Below are 15456 nucleotides of genomic sequence, written 5' to 3' on the forward strand. Positions count from 1 at the left end.
TTTTTTGAGTCCGCCAGATCAGAGGCCGTAGTGATGACCACACTTTCTCTTGATAAGTGTGTGAATTGGACCATTTTCCTGTCCTACTAAGCATTCAAAATGTAACAAGTACTTTTGAGCGTCAGGATAAAAGTATGGGTGTAAAAAGTGCATATTTTCTTAAGGAATGCAGTGCGTAAAAGTTGTAAAAAATATAAATAATAAAGTACCCCAAAAGTAGTACTTCAAAGTATTTTTACTTAGTTAATTTACAACACTGACCCTGCCCAGGCAAACTGGTAACATAGGGACCCCCCATCATATGTTAGCAAAACACTTTTTTAACATCTTGTATTACCATCAGGTGAATGATAATGGAAAGGAGAAGTAATCAACATTTTAATATGAGTATATTTGGTGGATAGCTTTTCGTTATTTTGACATCCCCACAGTTCTATAATCGGAAGACGAAGTGTAACCTCTAACATAGCCTATTAGAAAGGTAATATAACTCCAAACACATTTTTGCTAATAGCAGCCGTTAGGCTGGTTAAATAAAGGTTAGCCATGTTTTGGTCGAGAAAGCAACAGCACTTGCCACGGCTAGTGAAACCCGGGTGCTTTTTCAAAGCCTATGCTAGATTACTCCAGTGTAATTAGCTATTAAGTTGACATCATTAGAAATCAAATATTTTCCTCTTTTCTACTGTAGGTATGTAATTCAAACTCTATTTATTCTGTTGTTGCTAGTGATATTCATTAACAAAACATTTGAGGAGCCCCTGGAGTACCTCTGCTGCTCCATCCCTGTATGAATAGCCCTGATTTAGGATGTAGAGGATGCCTACCCATCGTTTAGGAGACTATGATCTACGGTGATAACTGCCTTTTTACCTGAGGGACCACAATATCTGCCAAGTTGTAGAAAGACTAGGGGGCTAAGGTAGTTAACACAGTGCTGCCCCTTATAGACAGGAGTGGTGCGCGGTGCCCCCTGTTCTACAAAGCACAGCCTACATGCTCTCTCTCTCACACACACACACACACACACACACACACACACACACACACACACACACACACACACACACACACACACACACACACACACTCAATTCCTCTGTGCTTAGCCAATTGGAAATGGATCCCATGCAGGATCATAGAAAACAGAGGAATAAAATGTTGAATGGTCGGGGGGGGGGGGACAGATAAATCTAGCTAATTTACTGCCAGGGTCATTTCAGCACATCATTGTGGGGCCATGTTTTAGCCATGTGATGTGATGTGGTGCCAGGGTCCAATGCTATCCGTGTCAGAGTTCATCCATTCGCTGTGCAAAATGTTGTCAGCCAAACCGCTGCGTCCTTGATAAGTGAACTTACACGTGTGTATGTACACACAGCGAGGCCACACTGGAAGAAAAGGGAGAAGGAACGAGGGAGGGCGGGAGAGGGGGGAGGAAATTAAAGACGAACGGACAATGATGGATCACACAGGGGACATTAGTGAGAGTAGCATCGCAAACACTTCCGCGGGCACCGTTGAAAGCATGTCATGATCGAGGTGCTGAGGTAAAGTAACACTGTTATGGGGGAGGAGGATGGGGGGGGGTTGGGGGAGTAGAGGGGGTCGGTAGCTGAGGCCAAGGCTCGCGGCTCAGCTTTTTGGAATCTTCCCTATGTCCGCCGTGTCCTGTAGACCTACCCATTCCCGGAGGTGGCACACAAGGTGCGGTGATGTGCGAAGTAATTGAAAATTCTGTGAGGCTGGTCAGGGTGGCAGTATGCATGGCAGTTGTTTGTTTATGAAACGATGCAAACATAATACACCGGGTGTGAGCGACTCTATACCCCTAACAGGCCGCGGTGCGAGGGGCTCCAGGTGAAGCCTGTCTGAACTAATTGTGAAGTTGTGCACGTGTAAGCGGAAAGCCGGGCCAGGGAAAGCGGACATGGCGAGAAGGGGTGGGAGGGTGAGGAGGAGGGGATGGGGGGGTGAGGAGGAGGGGATGGGGGGGTGAGGAGGGGAGGGTATGTTGTAAGTTTACCCATCAAACAGCACTCTGGCCATCTCAGTTTTCCTGCTTCACAAAAATGGCACCAAATGCTGCAGCCTGTGAAATTCTACACTGGCTTATAGGTAAGGAGCGCCACCAACGGCACTAACCCACATTTGCTGCCGAACCCCATGGTTCATGTGTTGACCTCAGCCCAGGCGGCATTGGGGGGACATTCCGGTAGGGTACTTATTTGGCGGGACTATGGGGGGGGGTGTTCGAGGAGAGATGAGACCTAGATGTCGGCAGGACGGCCTGCCTGCTGACTGGGCCTGTCCATAACCTCCACACACACAGCTGTGCTCTGAGCAGCTGTAGCAAGGCCCAGAGGACCTCGTAGAAATTCACACTATAGAAGGGACCACACTATTACAAGACATGGTTAGACCAGTGTTTCCCAAACCTGGTCCTCCAGTACCCCCAACAGTACACACTTTTGTTGTCGCCCTGGACAAACACACCTCATTCAGCGCAATGAGGGCTTGATGATTAGTTGTCAAGTTGAATCAGGTGTGCTTGTCCACGGTTACAATAAAAATGTGTACTGTTGGCGGTACTCGAGGACCAGGTTTGGGAAACCCTGGGTTAGACTGCTTTGCATTTCTACATTCTTTCATATCACAGAAACCGCAGGGGGCCTTAATATCTGATCCCAGAACAACTTCTAGGGCACTTAAATCGCATTAATCACAACGGCCCTAACTCCATCTGCCTTAGGTGGGTGTGGTGGGTGGACACTGTGGTCTTCTATGGGGTGGTCTGAATGGGAATGTGCCGAAGTATGCGGAAGTCGTTGTAATGTGATTATCTTTTGAACATTTAACCCTGTGTCCCCAAGTGTACAAATAAGTGCATCGCTTCCAGTGACATCCCATTCCCTGGACCCTGGCAGGGGCGATTTATGAGGCTGGTAATGCTTCCCGAAGCGCTCCTGTGTAAATGTGCTGTGGAATGCACAGAAGGGATTTTTATTGCACTTTCAGTTGGGCCATTTTTACTTGGAGCAACGCCACTTGTTTGCTTCTCTTCAAAACAGAATGCTTTTTAGAGCAGCGTACTGTAATACCGTATATGTGAGTTTCTACATTTGAAACCCTTGGCTTGAAATGAGTTTTGTAACACCTTTTATTGATTCACATGGATAAAAAAAAAAGTGTATCAGTATAGGAAGTGAGATATTTTCTTATTTAAAGGTGCGTGCGTGCGTGCGTGCGTGCGTGCGTGCGTGCGCGCGTGTGTGTGTGTGTGTGTTGACAGGATAGAGTGGCCAACACATGGGTGCAGCTTGAACGCCCTGATAAAGATCAAGACCATCCTGTCCACTGATACCCAGCTCTACCTCGGGTAATCCCCCTCTCCATCTCTTTATCTTTCTCTATCACTCCATCTCATTGTCTTTCTTTCTGCCCCTCCTCTCTCTCTCTTGCTCTCTGAGAAGCCTCACACGAGAGCCTCTGTGTTATAGCAGAGTGAAACGAAGATTATCCCTTGTAATAATTATGTGAGAGCAGCTTCTGAATACTGAGCACTACCAGCTGCTATGGGCTTTTATCGGCCCTCTGACAACTATTGGCAATATGCTGATGAGATTTCAGATTTGGAATGCCGCAATAAACCATTTGAACCATTTCTGTTTGGGGGGGGAAAAAAGCAAGTTAACTTTTCTGTGGCGACATGAAATGTTATGCCAGTCAAAGATTGTTCTCCCCTAAGGTCCTCATGAATGAGGAGAGGCTACAGTCAGTCATGGGACCCTTCTCTCGTCGTCATGGTGGCGTGTGCTTGAATAACCCGCGGGGCTATATTTAGGGGTGTGCACTCTGAACAGGATGGACAAGTTCCTGCCAGACTGTTAAGACCAGGGATTAACTGGGAGTTCTGTGACTGCAGCGTATTTAACACAAATGAAAACACTAGATATCGTCATGGGTGAATATTATAATAACTGTATGTTTTGAGGGGAGGAGGGCTATACGTCTTTCTATGGCCTGGTATCACCGGTCACCTCACTGTTACCGTTGATGTGAACTACTGCGGTGACTATTCATGGATGTGGAATACCACTAAATAGTTCTCAACAACCCCAGAAAATGATCTGTGAACTGTACTCTAAATCACCCTGACCCTCCAGCCCCCTTCCATAGCCCACCCATCCATTAACCCTTTAAGCACTCCTCTTGCCCCATGTTGGGGGTCCTGTTGCCCCTTTTCCCCAGGGGCCCTTAAGGCCTTAATGGGGCCCATGACGCAGCTGCCCACACCTCTCACTCGTGCGCTGCCCTACCTTACCCTATCCCTACCCCTTCAGCCGGAGTGGAGGTACCCCTCTGGTCCCCTCCCCTCTCACCCCTCCCTTCCTGTGTCTATCCCCAGTGAGTGACAATTGAAGGGTTAAACTAATGCTGGGGTGCCCTAAGCGGGCCAGTATTTGATACATTTCCCACATAGCTGGTGGTCTTATGGGTGGACCGTGCTGGGGTTAAAACGAGCCAGCAGCCGCACAGTTCGGTTTCACCATGAGGTTTAGGTTTCTGGGCTGGGCCATTCACTATTTGTTCCGATTTATCATAGCATTGTTTCTATGAATGATGATAGATTACTTCATTCTTCTCTGTTATTGTTTAGTTTTCAGTTTGGCCACCACTCTCCTGGCTATCCTACCTTTGTCAATCAAACTATTGGTGAACCCTATGCTATGGCAGTTCAAACTTGACTTGGTAAGTGAGTATTTTTGTCTTGTTTTCTGATGTTTGATTCCATTTCCTTCCAAGTTCACGAAAACTCAATCATCCTGCCGGCCTTGTGAGTAGAGTAGGGGTGTGTGTGCTCACATGCATGTGTGTGTGTGCCTTCCTGTCTGCATGCGGTTCCTAATCGTTTACCTCACCAACCGCAGTGCAGTATATAAAAAGCATCAGGCAGCTGTAAGCGCTAGGTTATCCAGGTTTTACTGCACAGTGGGATTTGGTTTCAGGTTTTGCTGATCTGTTGCTTCGTTAACGATTGAGTTATATCTCCCACCTGTCTGTCCCCGGATCAATCGGTAATGTATGTCCAGAGCTTACAGAGGAACGCCGGGACGTGGAGCAGAGGAGGGCGTTGTTTGTGGTTGATCAATTATTGGGGCTATATGAATGAGAGTAACTGGATACGCAAAGAGTACTACTGTAATTATATAATCAGGGAGTGATGGTTGCGTCCAAATTGGCACCCTAATCCCTATATAGCGCACTACTTTTGACCAGGGCCCATAGGGTGTTGATTGTTCGATAAAGTGGGTATAATTTAGGGGTGTTTAACCTTTTCTCCTCCCAATTTTTTCTGTCGGCCTCTAGGCCAAGTATCCCTACTACTGAATGACCTCCCTCTGCCAGCCGTCTGTTTTTTACAGGCCTCCCTGTTCACGTAAGAAGCTACAGTAGGAGAAACACTGATGGAGAAAGTACACTGGCCAACACCATCAGACTAACTTAAAGGTCATAGGAGAGACTTTTCAAAAAGTACAATCCTGTACATTGAATGTAAATCCTAAAAATCGCTGTTAGAAAAATCCTCGAAAAGTATAGGATGCTTTGTCAGATGAATGTTTGTGTTGATATTCTATGGACGATTTTATTCCGGACGAGTCGAGTAAAGATTCAAATGGAGTCAGTATGAAGGGAACAGTCGGAGAGGAAGCGAAAGCTGACTAACTTTCACCAGCTGTCGTTAAATTCTTCCGGCAGTACTAATTGTTGTGCGTGTGGTTTAGTATAGGGATGTCTGTGGATGACACTGCATCGCCAGCATACCTCTCCTCTAAGCATGTCTTGTATAGGGACAGCAAGTCATTCTGTATATCTCCTCTAGTACAGTCTAACTGACAGGGCCCGCATTGTGCATCTCCACTCCTCCCATTGTTGGAGACATACATCTTTTGTTTGGGTAAATTGAAGACATAATTGCATAATTTAGTCAAATGGTTTCTTAAGCACAGTTATTGTAAGAGCGTCTGAATGTACTGGGTTTGTTGAATTGGCGAAGTATGTATTTAAAAAAAAATGTGATGGGTATTTATTTTGCCAATGAATAGATGGGGTTTTGTTGGATTTAAGAAGGCCCTACTACGGCTGTCTGAATTGTAAACGCACGTCTTTATGTAGCATAGTCAGAGTTTATTGGATGGAAATATGTGTTTCTGAGAGACTACATTGTTGTTGTACTCCCCCTCTCCCTCCCTCTCTTTCTTTCCCGCCTGCCTTCCCTCTGCAATATGCTGCCATTGTTGCTGAAGGATGGTCTGTTGGTGCCGTACGTGGTCACCTCCATGGCCTTCCTGTTCGTTAGCGTATACCTGCTTTTCCGCCCTGGAGCATTGCTCAGAAAACGAGCTGCGTCTGGGGCCCAACCACTGCCCCATCAGCATGCCCAGCATGGACCTCGGAAGGGTCACCAAGTGGAAAGTAAGCATGGCCTAGTGGTGTAAACATATACCCTTTCACATTGCACTACCTCTATGCCTGTCTGATATAAGAAAATACAGAAGTATTCATTCATCCATTCATAGCGAAATATTTCTCAGATTGCAAAGAAAACACAGATTGCGTTCTTTACCAGTCAGATAGTTGCAATGTTGTCTGTTCTAGTAGTGGGTAGGGCAGGGGTTGCCCAATATTTTCTTTACCTTAGTCAAGTTACTTCAGATAAGTAAGAAATGTTCACAGCCACCTGGTGGGAAGATGAGCTGGAAGTTTTTTGTCACAGTAATTTCATAGTAATTTCAGAAGGTTGTTGTCACTAACCACGTTTCCGTCCACAGTTTTTATGTAAAGTCATGCCGTATAAAAGAAAAATCACGACAGCTGTGATGGAAACAGGAAGTTTGGTGGGGTCTTTTTGTGTCTATAAAATAAATGATGCGCGAAATGGCGGTGGAAACGTCTTTATGCGCAAATATTAATGTAATAACCATTCATATCGAAGTAAACTTGGAGTCACGCGATGATATCACAGGAGGTTGGTGGCACCTTAATTGGGGAGAACGGGCTCGTGGTAATGACTGGTGCAGAAATCAGTTGAATGGTGTCAAATACATCAAACACGAGGTGTTTGATGCCATTCCATTTGCTCCGTTCCGGACATTATTATGAGCTGTTGTTCACTGCATAATATGGTGTGTGGTCCTCCCACTATGACTCGGGAAAGCATGCAGTTTATTAGGCTACTGATGAAATAAGTTACAATGAACTTCACAGAGTGGTGAAAGTGTTCTTGATGCTCCTTTCCAATAAATATCAAGGGTCTTATTCTGGTGACATGATGATCGATGCTTGACTGCCGTTTTGACAAATAAAAATATTCTCACTCTTGTCCATAATAATCTCATCATTTAGACTAGCCTACCCGCACAGTATTAGCAAGCTGTTGGCTAGAGTGCACGTGCCAAGACCAGAGTAGGCACATTTGCTATTTAACTCCCCCAAAAGATTGGGACAAAACTTTTGGTACAATGGAAACACATTGAACTTTACTTTTTTTTCCGTACATGAAAAATGAAGTGAAAAAGTACATGTTGTGTGCACTACGTTATCATGCACTGATTTTTTATCCGCAACAAGTTTGTTTGGTGGAAACACCACTGGTGGGAAATGCACATATTTTCTTTATGCAGATTTTTGAACATTTGAATAAAAATCTGTCACCAATTGGATGAAAACCTAGCTACAGTAATTTCATAACTTGAATTGCATCAACGTCAGAAGATACATATCTCTCCAACTGGATAAATAAATAGAATGTGCCATGGACTGTAAGCTGTGTAAGCTGCCTGGGATGAAAGCCACTGCCAGGCCCCAAGTATTATTTATCACTTATTTAAGATACAGGCGTCTGAAATGGCTTCCTGGCCCTGCCCAGCTCTACAGCTGCACCCTCCCCTCCCTTAGCGACAGAAAGGGTGTGCATCCCAAATGGCACCCTATTCCCTATAGTGCACTACTTTTGACCATGCCCCATCGGGCTCTGGTATAATAAAAAAAAAGTAGTGCACTGTATAGGGAATAGGGTGCCATTTGGGACTGGGACGTAGCCAGGGACACCGCTACTGGGCGGTGCTGTGCGGTGTGGGAGATCATGAGAAGGAAGAGGTGTCTTTTTATAGAGTCATTAACACAGGTTTGCCTAGATATATTTATTTACACAAGAGGCATAAATAAGGAGGCCCAGCGTTGGGGCTAGGGTTTAATAGGGTTGGTCTCATACGGAGGCGCTTACGCAACCTACCCTCACTGATCCCTGGGTCCGCAGGTCCCAAATAGACATGTTCATGTTGATCCTGCTACCAACACCGTTTGCCTTTCTGTTCGGGACGCGCCAGCCGAGGCAACATAAATGTCAGCTTGTGATGAGGGAGTTTCCTGTGATGCGGGATCGTCATGCAACGTCTCTAACTTGAATTTTTTGATCTTGTCTACTTTGCATAGTTATTATGACTAAGCCACACCCGTCCCACTCACGTTAGCAGTTCAGAACGAGAAAGTGTAGGCCATACAGAAATGTTTGAAATTGAAAATCATTAAATGAAGTAATGAGGATGTCTACCAGCCTAATCGAGTTGTAGATTACATCTCACATTCCAGTGTTCGAACTGGAATGGAGATTTCTCTTCATGCTACTTACTCCGTGCAGCCAATTGCGATGTCTGCTTTAGGTGTAATGCAGGGTGCCACTTGTAGATTTAACCGCTCTAACGCAGTTCCACCTCCAACACTACCAAAAAAAAACCTGCTATGCTGGTATCGGCTTTCGCGGATCTGATAGAATCCAGCCCTTAACTAATCTAAAATGTATTCATGTAAAATGTCATCAGGACATTATCAATTTGAATGGCATGTCAAATTCAGTTTCTGATTTGACTTGAATTTAAATCCAATTCAGCCCAACACTGGGCTATGAGAGGGCCTTGGCTCGTGGTCTAACTGGGATGGCTTAACTCCCTTAGAAAAAGATAGACCTGAAAAGTCTCTCTCCATCTCTCTCTCTCAATCTCTCCTGCAGTTCTACATCTCCATCGTGGCCATGGCTGGTTTGTGCTTTATGAGCATGGTGCTGGCCCCTCTGGCCAGGCTGCCTGATTTGTTTCCCCTCCTGGTGTCAGTGTTCTTTTCCACCACTTCCTGGGCCTCCTCTTCTACTTCAACCTTGTCCAGATTGCCGAGCCGCCTCCACCTGGGAGTAAGAATCAGAGTAGTCGCCACCCGGTAGAAAGAAAACTTACTGAAAAACAAACTATGCACAGTGCCTCAGTCACTGACCAACAAGGACCAATAGGACTCATGGAGAAATGCTACTAGTCTACAATCTTTATTCTAGACATAACCCTCCTGTCAACATGAATGGTTGGTGTTTTGTCAATGCCTAATTTTGTACATCAAACTTAAAACATATATATATATATATATATATATATATATATATATATATATTTTTTTTTTTAACTTTAATTGTTTTTCAATATTTCCAAATGTTTGTTCCATCATTACAATTATTTTGTACAAATTGTATTTTTCTTGAAAAATAAAACCACCTCAGAAATGACTTTTCGATGAACCTCGATTTTACAGCCGTGTTGCCAGCACATATATTAGATCCGTCCGAAGCAGTTTCAAATAGCCCCCTCGTAAAGTGTCCATCTTCTCCAGGTCTTCAGCTAGCTAAATCACTGGCGGTAATAGTGTTGCACTGTGTCGTAGCCAGACAATAATTAGCCAAACCATGTCTTTCAACCATTTAATTTAGCGTCATAAAATATTCATTACAATAGCTAGATACAAGGACAGTCCACACAGCACACAAAGGGCTATGCATTTAAACACAAAAAGCAGTGACAGGCCCTAAAACTAGGATGATGGAAGATTACATATCTGAACATAATGTCATAAAGTCGAAATACCACAGAAAAAATGGTACAAGCAATCTTTTTCCCCCTCTGCCTGTGAGTTAATGACAGGCATAAAAAAAATCCATTACAACGATAAATGTTATCGGGTCACTGAGGGCCGGCTGCTATGCTGTGTATCTGCAGCCGCTGGCCCTGCAGCCAATAACACTAGAGATAGGAGAGGGAAAGGCGAGATATCCAGAGGCCTGTGCCTTTAGAATTACTACTGTGGAAGGACTGGGAGGAAGGGGACAACAGATGAAGATATGGAGTTAAAAAAAAGTACAAACATCTATAGCCATTACCAAAACGCTGTCATTTTCATAAATGCATACTAGGCCTATTGTATTTATGACTAGAAATTACATATAGAAAATTTTATAAATTCATGCACCACATTCAAAGCATCGCCATAGTGCTGGCCTAAGTGACCTGTGTCATGATGGGTAGTGGGCTGTAGACGGGGGGGGTGAGACCGAAGGAAAGTGGGACCCTCGAGGAGGAAAGGGTTGGTGGGGTCGAGGTCTAAGGTGATATGGGTAGGAGCCAAGCCGGAGGTGGGTTGGATTAGCGGGAGCGGTGGTGGGTGGCGGGGGTTGGATCGCCAAGGGCCCCTTCTCCCACCTCCAGAGGGCCAGTATGAAAACATTAGTTTTGTTTATGGGCGTGCTCACTTTGTCCTTCACATGGCCTCCAAGGGTGATAAAGTGAGAGTTATATGATCCACCTTGGGCAGAAATAGGAAATGTGTCTGTGCACACCAGCTGTTGCTTAGGTCGCTTGGGCCGCAAGAGGCCTCGGCCTTCCCAGGCACAGACACATAAAGAGCCGGAGACTGAAGTGTGTGCCTGAGTGTGTGTACACGTACGTGAATATTGTAGCCTCTCCTCGGAGCCCATATTCATGTTTCTTTACTTTTCCAGGTAGCTAGAGGAAATGGTGGGGGTGGATTTCATACAGCGTCAGGTCTAATGGGACGAGGGGGTTCGCTCCCTGAAAGAAAATGATTTTCGCAGCGCTGCGTTGCGGCCGTTATTGTAGAATCAACATTTGTCACTGGTGAGGGAGAGGCTTTCTCCAGCAGACAGGGCTCAATGTAAATGTGTCTGATGTCTAAACGCTGCCTTTTCACTTTCTGACACATTCCCCCAATGACTGACGGGCAACCTCCGAGACGTTTCTCCGCCTCACAGCTGACAGCTTGGGTTCTATATTCATCAACCGGCCATCTCCGAGGAAGAGGAGAGAGTAGCTATTCGAGTTGCCGTCGGTAACCTACAGGAGGATATCAGAGAGGAAAACATGAGTGTAACACTGCTGTCTGTCACACAGTAATATCACCATGTTGAGATAAAGTCGTAGGCTCTATAATACTCTTGAGTTTTTTTAAACCTTTATAAGGCCATTATGGATTATATAAAATCAGAAGAGCTGCCAGACAATACCTGTAGAGAACAAAATGTTACCAGATACTACCTCACATTCAGAGATTAAATACAGTTACTGCTTTCAGAGGAAAATTACAACTGACACTGCAACTCGCACATCCCAAACGGACAAATCTGAGGGCCCAAGTGGTTTGATTTAGCAGTGAGATAAATATCTTCATTTTTTGTTTTTAAATACTCACCTAATCGATTACAGTTTTGACAATACAATAAAATCATAATTCTCTTTCACTGGAGAATTGGAAACCACAACGACATAGTCTGTGTGAGGAAATCATGTCTGATGGAGTGCGTAGTCTGAAGCCTCTGGGGGGCGATCGAACTGAAGGCTGCAGCTCTGCAACCAGGCTTAAGTTTCACTAAAATAATATACAGCTCTGCAACCAGGCTTAAGTTTCACTAAAATAATATACAGCTCTGCAACCAGGCTTAAGTTTCACTAAAATAATATACAGCTCTGCAACCAGGCTTAAGTTTCACTAAAATAATATACAGCTCTGCAACCAGGCTTAAGTTTCACTAAAATAATATACAGCTCTGCAACCAGGCTTAAGTTTCACTAAAATAATATACAGCTCTGCAACCAGGCTTAAGTTTCACTAAAATAATATACAGCTCTGCAACCAGGCTTAAGTTTCACTAAAATAATATACAGCTCTGCAACCAGGCTTAAGTTTCACTAAAATAATATACAGCTCTGCAACCAGGCTTAAGTTTCACTAAAATAATATACAGCTCTACTCGTTTTTGCAGCTGTGTTTAATCAAAAAGCATAAAACTCCTCCCAAACAGGTGGCATGGGTCTGAGGAGGAGAGAGAGAGGATTGATGTGGCAGATAGTGGTGAAGCCTGGGCCTTATCCCTGGACCTGGAACACCAGCCCATCTCATCGCTTTTATTACATTTAAGGAATCCTTTCTTTAATACACCCCATTACTGCTGACATACAAATCTTCCTCAACATGGACCCATCTATGGCCTGATCAATTTTTATACTGCTGAGCCGTCCCCTTTCTCCTCATTTTGTCATCTGAAAATTCATATTATATAGGGTTTTCTTATGGGAAAATGGCAGTAAAAATTGGTTACTGCCCAGAAGATGTCCACACGTTGCTGGGTTGCCCGTGACTAAATGTTTCTGAGAAACTAAAACGTGTTTCTGTAGTAAGCAGAACTGTTTAAATGTTATTTATTTTTATCCTCCTAAGAAAATATATTGTGAAGTGCAACATCGATTTAGAACATAACAAAGTCTCTGTATGGGTTGGAGGGGGAGAATTTATTCATCCTTTGCACAACTCCTTTAATTGAATTTTCCAAATCTAACCACACGCAAATAATCAATACCTTCTGTTAAGGGGAACATATCTCACAATGATTATGGCCTTCTCTTTTCAATTCTGTAGTTATCAGCACATACAGTACAGGCAGGTGTCCTTCCTCCTGGTGTATTTGTAAAAGACTGGGCAAAGCCTGAATGCTCACGAAAAGTGACTTCTACAGAATGCTTACCAAACTTTCTTTAACCTTTAAAGAATGGCCGTAAGCGCTTCTCAACAACACTTTGAAGAAAGAAGATGAAGGGTGCTGCTTGCTACTGTCTGTAACTAAGAGGGAACGGACGAGATGGGGAAGTGAAGTGGCTTCAGAGGTTTGGCCGTCAATGCTAAAATATCCTTGTCGATTGACTCAGCTGCCTTGGCAGTATGTATGTCCTGCCCTGGCACTGAGCTGCTTGAGGCTTTGCTTGGCCCCTTAGACAGTGTCAGGGACTTCACAGTCCAGATCTAAGCTTGTGTCATCTCCACGCGGCTCAGGTAACACTGAGGTGACTCTTCGTCTCCAGTCAGATCATAGTCATGTTCTAGGCCTCTAGCAGGCCGGCTAGGGTTCTCTGTAACCCTGTAGATATACACTGAGAATATCAAACATATCCTTATTCCTAATATTGAGTTGCACCGCCTTTTGCTGCCAGAACAGCCTCAATTCGTCGGGGCGTGGACTCTACAAGGCGTCGAAAGTGTTCCACAGGGATGCTGGCCCATGTTGACTCCAATGCTTCCCACGGTTGTGTCACATTGGCTGGATGTCCTTTGGGGGGTGGACCATTCTTGATTCACACAGGAAGCTGTTGAGTGTGAAAAACCGAGCAGCGTCGCAGTTCTTGACACAAACCGGTGCGCCCGGCACCTACTACCATACCCCGTTCAAAAGCACTTTTGTCTTGCCCATTCACCCTCTGAATGGCACAATCCGTGTCTCAATTGTCTCAAGGCTTGAAAATCCATCTTTAACCTGTCTCCTCCCCTTCATCTACACTGATTGAAGTGGATTTAACAAGTGACATCAATAAGGGATCATAGCTTTGACCTGAATTCACCTGGTCAGTCTATGTCATGGAAGAGCAGGTGTTCTTAATGTTTTGTACACTCAGTGTACCTACATAAGACAGGGAGCTAAGCTTACTGGACTCAGTGGGCATTTTCTAGCCACAATATGACCCGCAGTTATGTGAATTAGTCAGAGTTAACAGAACTGCATCGTTTTGACCCAAATGGGGCCGTTTCTTCTTCACTAGAACTGTTTGCTTGCTTTGTGGCAGCCCAACAGCTTTTCCTGGAAAGTGCAGGCGGAATAATCCATTCACCAAATCGGATTTGTATGCCATTGTATTCATTGTGGACTAACTAGTAAAATCTCGAAATCAATCATTCTGGTGAGGTCCTTGGAAAAGCTGATATTACGTCACATTGACTTACTCATCTAGCCTTGCAAGCCGCTGATCCCGCAAGCTTACATGAATGTTCGCTGCGTGGATATCCATGCAGAGAACATTCATGTAAGCTTACAGGATCAGTGGCTTGCCAGGCTAATACCACTGCTATAAGTACTATATTGTACCCATCTCTTCCTGAAAAACAAATACCCAAACCTTCAGTAACCCAGAAAGGATGTTTGTGAGAGGCTCTCAAGTTAACAATCTGTCACAGCAGTTGCCATCTTCAACAGCCATCTCTCCCACTGGACACAGACGTCAGATCAACGCCTAGTTTTGGTTTGTCAGCTAATGTGAAATCAACAACAACAACAAAAATTGGACTTAGATTAATAGTCGGGTGATAAAAAGATGAAAGGCCCTTATGTTGATGACTTTTTGCAAATCCAATTGGTTTTCCACGTTGATTCAACGTCATCGCGTAGATTTTTGTTGTTGAAATTATGTGGAAACAACGTTGATTCAACCAGTTTTGCCCAGTTGACCAAATATAAAGCACTCTAGTGCCCTCTTAAATGTAGCCTAGTGGCCATAACTGAGTTGTCAGTCACGTCTGCTAAATAAATAAAAATATCTATAGATGTGATGCAGGTCCAGAAGAACGCAGTCAGCCTGACAAAGCAGTTACCCTTTTCAACACAGCTTCTTACACCTCTCCATGCATTTAGCACGTGAACCCAGCGCCCGAATGCCACAAGCGTCAAGTCTAAACAAACATTTTACACTGGGCAGCAGGACCATGCCTCCATCAGGCTCCATGACACGATCACCATCATCTGTCTGGATTTCATGTTCCCTCCACAGCACAGATATGGGCCAGCACTCCTCTTCCTCTGCCTTGAATAACAGTTTGTTTATTTTAAATGTGTATCTCAAGGCAACAGAGGAGCGATTCTCCTCCCTGAGCTATCGACTTTGACGTTGTAAACTTTGTTGTTTGTAAGGGGGTTTATGCACAAACGATAAATGTCATGCTCCACCATATGATAATGAATATATATATATATATATATATATATATATATATATATATATATATATATATATTGTTTTACATTTGACAAAGCAACACATACACTACATGACCATAAGTATGTGGACGCCTGCTCGTCGAACATCTCATTAGAAATCATGGGCATTAATATGGAGTTGGTACCCTCCTTTGCTGTTATTACAGCCTCCAATCTTCTAGGAAGACTTTCCACTAGATGTTGGAACATTGCTGTGGGGACTTGCTTCCATTCAGCCACGAGCATTAGTGAGGTCGGGCACTGATGTT

At 44.3% G+C, this 15456-nt stretch overlaps 1 pseudogene; it reads left to right on the plus strand.

Annotated features, from left to right (window-relative positions):
- Positions 1–15456, plus strand: part of LOC106583989 (dolichyl pyrophosphate Man9GlcNAc2 alpha-1,3-glucosyltransferase-like) — a 91276-nt pseudogene that overhangs the window by 5041 nt on the left and 70779 nt on the right.

Source organism: Salmo salar, chromosome ssa23 (assembly GCF_905237065.1).
Source record: "Salmo salar chromosome ssa23, Ssal_v3.1, whole genome shotgun sequence".
NCBI classification, from domain to species: Eukaryota; Metazoa; Chordata; class Actinopteri; order Salmoniformes; family Salmonidae; genus Salmo; species Salmo salar.